Source organism: Apium graveolens, unplaced genomic scaffold (assembly GCF_009905375.1).
Source record: "Apium graveolens cultivar Ventura unplaced genomic scaffold, ASM990537v1 ctg2589, whole genome shotgun sequence".
NCBI classification, from domain to species: Eukaryota; Viridiplantae; Streptophyta; class Magnoliopsida; order Apiales; family Apiaceae; genus Apium; species Apium graveolens.
The window spans coordinates 33,237-42,115 of NW_027417726.1; the positions used below are offsets into that span (position 1 = coordinate 33,237).

Below are 8,879 nucleotides of genomic sequence, written 5' to 3' on the forward strand. Positions count from 1 at the left end.
TAGCCCATTAATTATCTATTTGCATAATCTGTTCCACTTCTTTTATTTCATTAGTTAATTTTTGAAACCTAATTTTCCATATTTTCTCTAGTTTGCCTAAAATTTTTTTGTCACGTCTACTTTGCCTAAATTAAATATTAAGGATTTGCGAAAATAATTTAAGTCATTGTGGTTCGAATCTAAAATATTAAAACTAGAATTGTGCGCTTGCAATTTAAAATGTATATTTTTGGCACATCAAGTTTTTGGCGCCGCTGCCGGGGACCATAATTATTGTTTGTGCCTTAATTTTTAATTTTTCGAATTAGTTGTACTTGTTCTCTTTGTTTAATTTTTTTTAGAAAATAGGAGATTTGGAAAGCTCGTTGGAACTCCGAAAATTGCCGAGGCTCGAAGGAATTTTTGGAAGCTTGCTTGGGTAACCCGTATCTCTCTCTTTTCGTATTTTTCACTAGTTCAAAAAAAAATCACAAAAAAAAAATTGAAGATTCAAAAAAAAGATAAAAAAATTAGTTAGTTAAATACATAATTGTTGCATCATGCATTTGTTCACCTAGGAGCACATCATCTTAGATTTTATTCTCTTATTTTTAATTTTTCGTACCTTATAAATTGTGGTGATTGCTGGAGGACCCAAGATACGTTAAATTTCTTATTTTCTTTAGTTAGGACACGTAGTTTAGAGCATTCATAATTGTTTATCGCTTTTATATCTCGTTGTGTGTTGCATCATTTAAATAAATTTTAAGGGCAAAACCACATCACAAGATAAGGGGAGGGATTTCATCACTCTTTCCTTGGCCCACAACCATTAAATCCATCATTTTGCATACCATAGCCTTTTTAATAAAATTAAGTAGACATTAGCCCCTAGGACTTTGCGCTCAACTAGGAAGAAAACCTGAAACGATCAAATCTCTAAGTATTCATTATTTGGTGTCTAGGCTAGCGAAAGCTTACCTGGCCATTTATATTGGTGACTAGGCTGGTGTTTAGCCTCTTGGCAATGCTTGCACCTACCTGGCCAATCAGAAAGAATACTTTTAGTTTTGTGAATTTTAGTAATATTTTTTTGTTAGGAGCAAGTCTAGAGTTTTTTTTAGGGAACCATAGATTTAGAATTTTTCTTTCGATTTTTCATTCCTTTCTTTTGCGTGTTTTAAATTCTTGCACTTATTTGCTACTTGATTCCTATCATGTTTATGCGTACTACGTGGATTAGAGATAATTCCTCTAGGTTAGTGAGACCAATTGAGCGTACTTCCTCATCGGAATCCGAACCCGTAGAAATTCTTGAACCCGTAGTAAACATGGAAGTTTCTTTTAAGGATCGTTGTTACCCCTCCCGTTCGTCCCAACCTTCTTGTATTACTCTTCCACCGGTTAATGGTAATAATTTTGAAATTAAAGGTCATCATATTAGCATGTTACCTAAATTTACCGAGAGTGAAGGTGAGGATTCGTATCTTTTTATTCATGAATTTGAGGAGGTTTGTGCCTTGCAAAAACTCCAGCAATTGATCGAGGATTCCATTAGGCTTAGACTATCAATTTCGCTCTTAAAGAAAATGCTAAAAAAATGGTTATATAGCCTACCGGTTAATTCTATTTCAACTTGGGAGGGATTCGTAGTCATTTTTCTAAAAAAATATTTTCCAAACCATAAGACTACGAGACTTACAAATGAGATTAATCAATTTCATCAAAAGGAAAACGAGTCTTTTTGGAAATATCTTGATAGATTTAAAAATCTTTTATCCCAATGTCCCCACCACGGAATAGAAAAGTGGAGACTTTGTAAGATTGTTTACGAGGCCTTAGATAGTTCTACAACCGCGTTGTTAGAGTCTATGTGCCAAGGTAAATTCATGAAAAAAGATGAGGATCAAGGTTGGGAGTTTTCGAGGAATTAACGGAGAAAACGATGTTGTGGGAGTCTACTAGGGAGCCGAATAGGGAGCCTAGTAAGCACAATAAGATACTCGGTTCATTTGCTAACAAAGGCTTGCATTTAGTGGGTAATTCTATAGCAACCGAAGCAAAGTTAGCTACTCTCACTAGAAGATTAGAAGCTTTAGAAACCACTAATTCCCCTTCCCAAGCATTTATGTGTGCGAACTATAACTCTAATAGTCAGGGACCTCAAAACTTTCAAGAGTTTGAGCAAGTGAATGCTATGTTTCAACCTCGACCTAGGAATGACCCTTTTGCACCCACATACAATCCCGGGTGGAAGAACCACCCGAATTTTTCATGGACCCAAGGCCAAAACTATCAATCTCCTCAACCCACTTTTCAAAAGCCTAATCCAAACTCTTACCCCAATTCTAGTCAAAATCCTTATCCAAACCCAAATCAAGCACCCTTGAATCCTCACGGGTTCAATGATGCAGATAAGAGACTTAATTCCTTAGAAAATGGTATCGAGGCTTTGCTAAATCTCAAACTAATTTGACTCAATCTCAACAAGCCTTCATGCAAACCATGACCCAAGATAGGCAATTATTGAATTACAATGCCCAAGTCATATTTAAGTTAGAGGTTCAAATGAGTCAATTAGCTAACACGATTTGTGAGCAGCGAGAAGAATAAGTTTCCAAGTCAACCCAAGGTGAATCCCAAATTTCCGCTTAATCAAAGACCTCATGATGTGAACGCCGTCATCTCTCTACGGTCGAAAAATCAAGTGAGAAATTGAGTTGGTGTTGATGCTAACGAATAAGAGAATTCGAGTTCGGAACCTAATCCCTCACCTTTGAGTCCGAGTCTAGATCACTCGAAGTAACCCGAGGATTTCAAATCTAGCGAAACACCTCATCTGATTGCACCACCTTCAAAATCTAGCCCCAATTTATCTAATGAAAGAGTCTTTGCGCTGAAAGCTCCGTATCCTCAATGACTTATTTCGAATAAACAATCGGCTCAAGTAGACAAGATCTTAGAAATTTTTAAGCAATTTAAGGTCAACATTCCTCTTTTAGATGGCATTCAACAAATTCCTTCGTATGCTAAGTTTCTAAAAGAGTTGTGTACTCATAAACGAACTACTCATGTTCCTAAGAAAGCCTTTTTGACATCTCAAGTTAGTTCGATTCTCTCTAATGAAATTCCTGTGAAATATAAGGACCCCGGTTGTCCTACTATTTCTTGTGTCATAGGCAACACTTTTGTTGACAAAGCTTTACTTGACTTAGGTGCTAGTGTGAATCTTCTTCCGTATTCTGTCTACCAAGAATTAGGTTTAATTGAACTTCAAAAGACCAATGTCACGCTTCAATTAGATGACCATTCTATTAAAATTCCCAAGGGAATAATTGAAGATGTGTTTATTAAGGTTGGTGATTTTGTTTTTCCCATTGATTTTGTGGTCCTAGAAACTGAACCGGTCAAAAATCCTAAAAATCAAATTCCGATCATTCTAGGAAGACCTTTTCTAGCCACATCCAATGTCTTGATTAATTGTAAGAACGGTTTAATGAAACTAACATTTGGAAATATGACCATTGATCTCAATATTTTTCATGTCGGAAACCAACCCAATGACTATTTTGACCAACACATGGAAATAAATTTAATTGATAAAATGCTTGATCAGGAAACCATGAGTGTCGATAATGCTCTTGACTTTTGCTTGAATTATTTTGGTCAAAATTGGGTTGATTCCGATTACACTAATGAGGTCAATGAGATGATAGAGTCCACCATTCCTACAACTAACCAAGAGCTTGAACCACTCCATTTGTCCCTTTATCAAGCTAGTGAACCAGTTAAGCCAAGTCCACTAGAATTAGAACTCAAACCTCTTCCTAACTCTCTTAAGTACAAGTTTCTTGGTCCTAATAATCTTTTCCCGTCATAATTTCTTCCAATTTGACCCCATCTCAAGAAGAAAAACTTTTACGTGTGCTTAAAGAGAATAAGGAAGCCATAGGTTGGAGTATTTATGATATTAAAGGAATTAGTCCAGCAATTGTCCAACATAGGATTCACTTGGTTGATGATGCTAAACCAGTTAGGGAGCCACAAAGGAGGTTGAACCCGACTTTGATGGAAGTTGTTAGGAAGGAAATTCTTAAGTGCCTAGATAATGGGATCATCTTTCCCATTTCTGATAGCTCGTGGGTGAGTCCGATTCAAGTAGTACCTAAGAAATCGGGTATTACTGTAGTGACCAACGAGAATGACGAGCAAGTTCCCACTCGTATTCATTCTGGTTAGAGAGTGTGTATAGATTATAGAAAACTCAATTCTTCCACTAGAAAAGATCACTTTCCTTTACCATTCATCGATCAAATGTTAGAAAGGTTAGCAGGTCATTCCTATTATTGTTTCCAAGATGGTTTTTCCGATTATTTTCAAATCCCCATTGCTCCCGAAGATCAAGAAAAGACCACGTTCACATGTTCTTTCGGAACGTTCGCTTATCGTCGTCTAGCTTTTGGTTTGACCACGGCCCCTGCTACATTTCAACGATGCATGATGAGCATATTTTTCGATATGGTAGGTGAATTCCTAGAAATTTTTATAGATGACTTTTCCATCTTTGGTTCTTCTTTTCATCAGTGTCTAAACCACCTTGATTCAGTTTTGAAAAGGTGTAAAAAAATGAACCTCTTGCTTAATTGGGAAAAATGTCACTTCATGGTTAAAGAAGGAATTGTCCTTGGTCATAAAATCTCGGAAAAGGGAGTTGAAGTTGATAAAGCTAAAATTGATCTCATTTCTAGTCTTCCTCCACCAAAATCGGTCAAAGCTATTCGCTCATTTTTAGGACATGCGGGTTTTTATAGGCGTTTCATTAAGGATTTTAGTACAAAGGCAAGACCCTTGACCAATCTTCTTTCCAAAGATGTCAAATTCGAGTTTAATAGTGATTGTTTACAATATTTTGAACACCTTAAGAAAGAATTGACTTCATCCCCGATAATTAAATCTCCCGACTGGAATGAGACTTTTGAGTTGATGTGTGATGCCTCCGACTATGCAGTTGGGGCAGTTTTAGGGCAACGAATCAATAAGATACCTCATGTCATATACTACGCTAGCAAGACCTTAAATGATGCCCAACTTAATTACTCAACCACCAAAAAAGAGCTTATAGCCGTAGTATTTGCCCTTGAGAAGTTTAGGTCTTATCTTATTGGTTCAAAAATCATTATTTACACCGATCATGCCGCCCTTCGATATCTTTTCTTGTAAAAGGACTCAAAAGCTCGTTTGATTAGGTGGATCTTGTTGCTCCAAGAATTTGACCTAGAAATTAGGGATAAGAAGGGGTCTGAAAATGTCGTTGCCGATCATCTCTCTCGATTGGTAGTAGAGTCAACCGTTGACTTGCCTTTGAATGAATCTTTTCCGGATGAACACCTTCTTTCTATCTCTACCCTCCCTTGGTTTGTCGACATTGTTAATTACCTTGTCACCGGCAACATTCCAACTCATTGGTCCAAGCAAGATAAATCCAAATTCTTTTCACAAGTCAAATACTTCTTTTGGGATGACCCTTATCTCTTCAAGTATTGCCCGGATCAAATCATTAGAAGATGTGTCCCAAATCATAAGTTTAGAAGTGTCATTTCCTTTTGTCATGATCAAGCTTGTGGAGGTCATTTTAGTGCCAAAAAGACGGTGGCTAAGATACTCCAAAGTGGTTTCTATTGGCCTAGTTTGTTTAAGGATTCCGCGGAATTCCGCGCCGCTTCTAGTAGGTGGAAACATTTAGGAAAGATCACAAGACGTAATATGATGCCAAAGAATCTGATCCTAATTATCAAAATTTTTGATGTTTGGGGGATAGATTTTATGGGCCCATTTTCTTGCTCATTTGGCAACCTCTACATTCTCTTAGCGGTCGATTATGTGTCTAAGTGGGTCGAAGCCATTCCAACTAATTCTAATGACAATAACTTCATTCATAAATTCTTAAAAGAGAATATCTTTTCTCGATTTGGTACGCCTAGAGCTATCATTAGTGATCAAGGCTAACATTTCAAGAACCATCAATTTGAGTCTCTCTTAAAAAAGTACTCGATCACTCATAAATTGGCCACCCCTTATCATCCTCAAACTAGTGGTCAAGTTGAAGTCTCAAATAGGCAAATCAAATATATTTTAGAAAAGACTGTCAACTCGAATAGGAAGGATTGGTCAACTAAGTTGATAGATGCTTTATGGGCCTATAGGACCGCTTATAAGACTATCTTGGGTATGTCCCCTTATCAGCTTGTGTTTGGTAAAGCTTGTCATTTGCCGATTGAACTTGAACATCAAGCCTTGTGGGCTATTAGGGAGTTGAATTTTGATTTACCCATTGCCGGTAGTCATAGGAAGTTGCAATTGTCTGAGTTAGAGGAAATGAGAAATGATGCTTATGAAAATGCTAAAATCTATAAAGAAAGAACCAAAGTTTTTCATGATAAATCAATTTTGAGAAAATCCTTTTCTCCCGGTCAAAAGGTTCTTTTGTACAATTCCTGGATTCATTTATTTCCCGGAAAATTGAGATCTAGATGGGAGGGACCGTACATTGTTGAAGTAGTTTATTCTCATGGTGCTATTGAAATTGAAAATCTAAAAAATGGTGAAATATTCAAAGTTAATGGACAACGTCTCAAACCATTTTTAGAGTTGGCAGTCGATTCTGAGGAAGAGGTCATCCACCTCATTGACCCATGATCAAGTAAGTCTTTTTCAGTAGGTAGTTTTAACTCTCTCCATCCCTTATCAGGTATATTCTCATCATTTTCCTTGCTTATTTCTCTCTTTTGCATACATTAGAGACATTTTTAGCTAAGTTGTCTTACTCTCTCTTGAACTTTAGTAGCAGTTGGAGTTAGCATGTTTTCAAAAACTTATACATATAGTGCTTTTTAAATTATTTAAATGTAGTTGATTAAGGTGTCTTTTTGAATCTTGCGTCGACTGATTTTCACTGTAGATTCCAAGATGACACTTTTGCACAAGACTTTTTGGAGAGATTGTTTAGGGATATTATTCGATACTTGAGAGAGAACGCACATGTTGAAATAATGTCAAATCAAGCCTTTGCGAAAAGAAAAAAAAAGAAGAAAGAAAAAAAAGCAAAAAAAAAGTAGAAAAAAAATGAATAAACTACTTCAATACCCATTGTTCATATAAACAAAAATCTTTAGATGATGGGCACAACTAGAATTGACTAGTCTTGTTTTGTGGCCTTTGTTACTCGAGTAATTAAGTTCGTCGGGGGATTTCAAAATCTAGTGCCCTAAAACCATCTGGTTTGGGAGTCACTGACCTAAAACTCGCTACATGGGTAACATAGAAAGCCTAAGAAAACAGACATCATAAACTCAATTGAAATAAAAAAAAAGAAAAAAAAGAATAATTTTGTGAAGTTTGTCTAGATACTTGTTTTGATAGAGAATGGATCAGTTCAATATTAGTTGAAAAAGAGAAAATGTTCTTAGACAGTTAAATCCATCAAAGGCTTTAAATTCACCACACCTTGGGATCTTTTATAAAAATTCTAAGTCGACATAAGCAAATTTGAGTCACCTACATCTTGGCTATTATTAGAAGAGTCTTTAAGGCATGTATTTTATTTAGAAAAATCTTCTTGTTAACACCAATGAACATTAGAGTAAAATTGAGGTAGATTCTTGTTATATTGTCTCAAAGATTTTATGGGTATATCTTCTGTACACCCTTAGAAGACAACACTCCTCCTATGGAGATCGTCTATGGGTTTAACGGGTTGGTAAACCTAAAATTTCCCGTCACGCCTACAAAAAGAAGCATAGGATTTTTCTTAGTTAGCATTTTTATTTTTGATTTTACTCGAGGACGAGCAAAAGATAGGTATGGAGGCATTTGATAATCACATATTATTGCATAATTTTATATTTATTTCTTGCTTGCTTTTGTATATTTAATAAATTAATTTGTTACATTCTCATAATCTGTTCCACTTCTTTTATTTCATTTGTTAATTTTTAAAACCTAATTCTCAATATTTTCTCTAGTTTGCCTAAATTAAATATTAAGGATTTGCAAAAATAATTTAAGTCGTTGTGGTTCGAATCTAAAATATTAAAGTGATAATTGTACGTTTGCAATTTAAAATGTATATTTTTGGCACATCAATCTTCTTGATCTTCTTCCAGATAGAATTCTTAGGCTTGACACTGTTTACAGAAAAAGACTCCAGTCTGCCCTTGAACATTTTTACAGACTTAAGTGATACAATACAAAATTCAAACTTAGATTATAATACAACTTACTTAGGGTTGTCAATTTGACTTAGTCTTGTTATTGTACAGGCATGTCTTGCACAACAATCTCCCCCAATTTGTTAGAAAATTGCTTATCACAAATTCATGCCTGATAACAAGACTAACCCCAAGCTACAATGGAAAATTAGACTAATACATAAAAATTGACACAAATACATCATTTATACATTAGGTGATTTCTTGAGTTTAAACAATTACATGTATCAGACAAAGACTGTGTCTTTTGTTTCTTCTCTAATGAGGTCTTTTAGATATACAAGAATTTTAAGTTCCTCTATGATTGGTGTCCCTCTTAGAGCTTCCACAAGTTTGAGTCTGTCAGGCTTCGGATAACCATCTACCAAATCAATCCTGAATTTTGAGAATGTGCCAGCTTTAACATTTAGAAATCTTCCATCCTTGGAAATTCTGCTCATCCCTTTTGCATTAAGTTCTTCTGATCTTTTAATGTATATTTCAATCTCCTCATCATACTTCCTTATCCGCTCCTCATATTCAGCCTTATTTCTTGCTCTTCTTTCCTCCCTTACTATCAACCATTCAGCTAAAACAGATCTCTATGCTCTTGTAGCAGTATCCTTGTCCTTTAGTAAGCTTATCACTCTCTTG

The 8,879-nt window shown here is 35.6% G+C and overlaps 1 pseudogene; it reads left to right on the forward strand.

The window, feature by feature from the left end:
• Positions 1-1,924: 1,924 nt before the first annotated feature.
• On the forward strand, positions 1,925-6,675 carry LOC141700607 (uncharacterized; annotated as a pseudogene).
• Positions 6,676-8,879: the final 2,204 nt, after the last annotated feature.